The 6,318-nt window shown below is 33.5% G+C and overlaps 1 long non-coding RNA gene across 1 annotated transcript; it reads left to right on the forward strand.

The window, feature by feature from the left end:
* Window positions 1-1,413: 1,413 nt before the first annotated feature.
* On the forward strand, window positions 1,414-6,056 carry LOC134805452 (uncharacterized). The gene is made up of 2 exons (XR_010146289.1): window positions 1,414-1,556; window positions 5,890-6,056. It is a non-coding gene; the product is annotated as an uncharacterized LOC134805452 (long non-coding RNA).
* The last annotated feature ends 262 nt before the right edge of the window (window positions 6,057-6,318 follow it).

Raw genomic sequence — 6,318 nt, forward strand, 5'->3', positions numbered from 1 at the left:
GATAAACCATTACATACCTAGATATAGTGCGCAAATAGCGGGAAACCTAGATATTGCGCCTTTGCTAGGAGTTGTTTGCACGATTGTGTGTCGCATTCATCAAGATGCAAGCATGGTCTAATAAAACATGGTCTTCTATTCCCAGAGTGACACGGGCCTACGTCACAATAACATTGCCACTTTATTTCAACATAACATGTTACATGGGTACATTATACCTAAAGTCTATTTCAATAGAACTTGCTAACTATGTAAACAAACAACGTAACTTTATTTATCACTGTTTCTCTTTGAATTTTCACACCACCTCATCAAATACCATTGGAACCATACACATATACACTATTAAAACGGTCCGTTCCGTAAATTACATAAATATATAACTATATCTTGGATGTTTAATTAAAAGTTTAAAATGGTTTCATAAGTTAGGTTATTAGGACCTGATGGAATGACGGTTTTGTTTCTTTTAAATTCTACAATTGTCTATGATGGGTAGTGTTGTGACTAAAGTTTGTGATATAAACCCGCTACACACTACCCAACCCACGCTCTGTACCTACCGCCGCGGTTATAAAATACATCAATACATCATTCTTAAGTACTAATTTGTCTTCTGACCGTGATTAAACAAATTAAAAATAAGTAACTACTTGTTTTTTACTTTTGGTATTTTATTATTCGATATGGTTTGACATTAGTAAAGTAGTAAGTAGGAGTCTTGCCCATCACTAGTAAATTCATCATTCAGAGACAATTTCAATATGGCGGTTTGTTTACATAGTTAGCAAGTTCTATTGAAATAGACTTTATGGTTAATAAGTTAAAATATTTCTTTATAATTTTATAATTTTCATTTATATGTATTTTATCTTAAATTTTACAATAACACGTCATTTTTATTTATTCGTTAGCAATATCTTCCGATTCACGAAAGAAATTTCAGACGTTCGGGTAATTCTGTTTACATTACTGGCAACACAGGATAGCGCTGTCACATTTGACAATTCGGATCTAGATAACTTCATGCCCTGACCGTCATCCTTGTCGAACGCGTGTTAATTGTTATTTCCTTCTCGCTCAGTGTCAGCAGTCGCAGTGTTTTCCAAACTTTTCACGTCGTAAGCTTGGTAATTAATGTGTAACTGTGAATTAGTTTTTCAAACGTTTCTCTTGTATAGATAAATAAAGTTTAATTTAATACATTAGATTTGTTTTATTTTACTATGTTTCTACATGAATAACTTAAAATTAATGCCGTTAAAATAATTTTCACCGTTGATTAAAATTCTCCCACATTTTAAAGTTTGAGAACCTGTAAACAGCATGATAACGTAGGCCCGTGTCAGTTAGGTCATACGCGAATCTCGGAATAGAGTACCAGGCGGAGTATATTATTATACCATGGATGCAAGCAATTTATGCGATACGAACTGTTATACATAAGACTAGACTTCCACGACTGGGGCACCGGCGTCGGATAAAGCACCTCACCAACCTATATACCTATCATAAAAGAATGAAAACTACTCCTGGAACTCCTACAGCGCAAAGAAGTGAGTATACCTACTTTTGTTTCATACTCATTACCTGCCATAAAACGCTGATTTATTATAAGATCACGGTATTCTCAAGCTCTAACTAAAAAGTATTAATTGCGCACATATTACATAGCAACCTGTAAGGGCACAGCAATACTGAAGATACTTAATTGAATAATATGGGCAGGTATACCGGGTGTGCCCTGTAACATGAGCAAATAATTAAAACATAGATTGTACTCCTCAAACGGTGACACTTTTGTTCAACAACTTTTAAAAATTATGAAGTATTTAGACTCCCTATTTTTCATACAAAATAAATATTATCTTCAATGGACGCCATCGCCACGCCATATCATTGTGATTGACGTTGCTTGTCACGCCTTAAACATAACAAAACTCGCAATACATTGCGTCTTAGAATAAACTTTAAAGTGTATTAAAAATCAAACCCCAAGTTATTTTTAAAAGTCGCTGCACAAATGTTGGTCAGTATGAGGAGTACAGCATACTGTTTAATTTTTTGCTCATATTACAGGCCACACCCGGTATAGGTACCTTTGTTATGGGACATATCATATTCCAATTTGTAGGTGTATTATCATTATCACTATGAAAAAATAAACTGTGGTTGGCCTACTTTGGTTGGATCTCTAGGCACTGTTAATGTTGCCGCTGCACTGAATGCTGTGTAGTGCTATTTGCTATGAAATAATGGTGTACTCGGGCAATTACTATTAATGCTAGCATACTTGAGTTCTGTGTTGTTGAAGTCCACACTGAGCAGAGTTAATTTTTTACATTGTGATAGATAAATAAAACAAGTTCATGTGTTTTAAACTGAGATTTTTATTATAACATATCAACATAATATTTCATGTGTAGAGGGCGGAGTATCGGTGGCAAATTTCACACAAAAGGAGGAGGAGGAGGAGTCGTTTTTATAATTATTATTTTAGGCTTGAATAATAAAATTATTCATTTACCTAATGTACTTAGTATGGTACCTACTCGTAAATTGGAAGTAAGTACTTAACATTTATTTTCATAAATCGATTTCAGGAACACCTAAATGTTATGTCGTAAATGTTTTGGGTTATTTTTCAATTTCTTTTAACAAAGTCACCATTCATCGATATAATATTTTTTACCATATGCAACCTTTCTTTTCAAAAAGTTACTAATTTACAAATTTATGAGACATTTAGAAACTAATTATTTGACATTGTCAATTTAGACAGCTGCTTTACATCTATATTATCTGAATTATTATTGCGTCGGCTAAATATTTAAAACCGAAAAATATCAAGATGAATAAGCCATGTGAAGCAACAATTCTGCGGATGATAGAACCGTACGAAAATCTTATATATAATGAAGAAGAATGTAGCATTCACTGTATTTCTTGCTCAGTGGATTTAAAGCAGTTGAAAAAATATAATGTCGAAAAACACGTTAACAGTAAACAACACCAAATTAACTGTGGAAACCAAAATGGCACCTTTGCCTATGATTTATGCGTTTTCCTTATAGCGTGTAACATCCCATGGAAAAGAGTTAACCATCCAGAATTTAAAAAGTTCTTTGGAAAATACTTAGATAAAGGCATAAAACTTCCCGAAGAAAGTGTTTTGAGAAAATACTATCTTACCAGAATATACAATGCGACCGTCAAGCAAATACGAAATATATTTTTCGATTCCAATTTATGGCTTGCGGTGGATGAGACTCTTGATAATTTCGGTAATTGCGTAGTAAATGTAATTATAAAATCACTTGATGATGCTTTAGAAAGGCCATATTTGTTAGCGTGTAAAGTCGTTAGTACTGTAAACGCGAACTCAATTGCAGCGGTGGTTGACGAAAGCTTGAATTTTTTGTGGGAGGATAATTTTACAGATAATATGAACAAGTTTTTAATATTCTGTTCGGATAGCGCAGCGTACATGCTTGCTGCCGGCAAGATTTTGAAGAAAAAGTACACTAAAGTACGCCACGTAACTTGTTTCGCTCATGGACTACACAGAGTCGCGGAGCAGATAAGATCTGAACGGGATCCCTTTGTTTCCCATAAACTTATTGTTTCGAATTTCGATAGTCAGAAATTGATATCCATATAATTTATGGACATAAACATCAATAGTCATAATTTTTGTTAAGTATAACGTTTCATAGTTCTAATGTTAAACATCTATAATAGTAAACGCTATAATCACAAAAGTTATAAAATTGTTGAGTATAACATTCAAAGGTATATCAATAATTATTCAGAAATATTTTAAGGCATATATTTTATCGGACTAATGGTTGTTAATCGTATCGTTTTAATGTCATCTCTTTGTTTCCCATAAACTTACTGTTTCGAATTTCGATAGTCATAAAATGATATCCTCTAATATTCTAATATTTAGGATATTAGAGGATATAATATTAAACATTATGACTTTCAATAATTATGTCAAACAAAGGGCCATTTTTAATGACATCCTTCATATAAAGAAAAATGAAATCTGTTTCCTCAGGTAGGTTCGTTAGTTACCTTGTGTCCCTCAGAGCGGAAATAGGAGCCCCGCGAAGCGGGGCTCCGTCGACTCATTGGCGGGACGAAATGACTTAATAAGCTACATGAAAAATAAGAAATGGCGGGAAATCAGTAAACCAAACAATAAAACATCGGATTCCTCAGGTAGGTTCGTTAGTTACCTTGTGTCCCTCAGAGCGGAAATAGGAGCCCCGCGAAGCGGGGCTCCGTCGACTCGTTGGCGGGATGAAATGGCTTAATAAACTACATGAAAAATAAGAAATGGAGGGGAAATCAGTAAGCCAAATTAAAAAAAAATCCCCAGGTACGTAGACAAGCATGCAATTTGTTTTGTTTAATTTTATAGCTATTGACAATATGACTAATAAAAATTGTGATGGAAAACGTTATGGTCTAAAAAAAATCGGAACTTAAAATTTAGAGAATGCAATAGAGCCCCTACTTATCATTATAACCTGCAATAAAAGACCTTATAACGATTATTGTAACCAAGTTTATTGCCTTCAATATTATGTAATGGTATACCTTCTGGACTTTGAATATTATGAGTAACAAATTTTATGACTAACAATAATAGTGACCTGCAAAAATCGGAACTGCAATTTATATTGTTAAAATTTATGACTATTGACAATATGACTAATAAAAATTATGATGGAAAACGTTATGGATTGAATAAATCGGAACAAAAAAATTATGGGAACCAATAGAGACCCGATCTGAACATAAATTGGTCAATTCTTAATATCTAATGTCAAGAAGATTTTTTTTAAATCACCACACCGCGTCCGATTTTTCAGGGACCATGCGCAGAATGTGCCTTTACCGCCGGAACCCATTATCGCTCGTTGGGGCACCTGGTTAAATGCAAGTTTTGACTACGATAGATATTTTGACGTGATTAAAAATGTTGTGATGCAATTGAACAGAAGAAGAAGCTATTGCCATTAGAAAAGCCCAGAAGTTGTTTGAAAATGAAAATTTAAAAAACGAGTTAAGCTTTATAAAAAATTGTTACGAAATTATACCTGAATCGATAGAAAAATTAGAATGCACTAAAATTCCGATAGAAGAAAGTCTTCTGGTAATAGATATAGTTAGGAGTATTTTAAGCCTCCAAGGAAGTGAAACCGTGCGAAATAAACTCGAATTGGTTCTAGATAGAAACCCAGATGCTGACGAATTAAGGAATATGATTACAATGGAAAATTATAAACAAGTCCTTAAACATGCAACCATGACATCGGTAGATGTAGAGCGATCGTTTTCCACTCATAAATGGATCTTCAATAAATTAAGAAACCGATTCACTCCGAAAAACCAGGAACATGTGGCCATAGTACAGTCATTTTATAACATGGATACGCACTTAAGTGTAGATTGTGAGGAGGACCTCGAACACATAATTCCAGTCCTCAATTGTAATTGAATGGTCTTGAAAATAATATATCGTTTGGCAGGTATAACTTCTTAGTCTAGTATTTAGTACCTAATGATAATGTTTTGATAAGAAAACATATTATTATGTATTATAGATATTAACAACATATTACATTATATTTGTATGCTCGTAAGATAATTTCTATAAGTTCCTAAAAATTATTGTGCAAAATTAATCATTTATTCGTTATTTATTTAATCATAAGAATACTTAGGCGACTCCATACCTTTTGCGTGAAATTTGCCACCGGTACTCCGCCCTCTATTCATGTGTTAATTTAGGGAAATCAAACAACCCACTTAAATAAAACAATTTTATTACATTTGACAATCATTAAACTAGTTAATATTTTTTCTTTATTTCAGTACAACCAACTTCATTTGATGGCGGTGTGCAGGCCGGTTAGATGCCAGAACAGTGTGGCCTCCGGATTGTGTAGCCAGCTCCGGACAATAGCTGATGATGGAATGAATAGGTACTCACAACCTGAAAAGAACACAGTTTCAATTAATATACTCATTGAATCAACCTATATCATCTTTTATTTTAAGCTTAAGTATAACAGCCTAATGGATATGGCAATATGGAATAATTTCCATATTGTTGTGGTAACTATGTGGAATAATGGATCTCCATCCAGGCAGAGATTCTGTTGTTGTTTGTCAATACCATAGCTATCTCACAGCAAAACTAAAGAATTACATACATGTCTGTTTTGTTCATAGTTACAGACTTCTACCTAGCGTACCTACAGACACTGTTTCTTACCGGTAATTGTAGTTTGATAAAATTAA

This window comes from Cydia splendana, unplaced genomic scaffold, assembly GCF_910591565.1.
Source record: "Cydia splendana unplaced genomic scaffold, ilCydSple1.2 scaffold_114_ctg1, whole genome shotgun sequence".
Lineage (NCBI taxonomy): Eukaryota > Metazoa > Arthropoda > Insecta > Lepidoptera > Tortricidae > Cydia > Cydia splendana.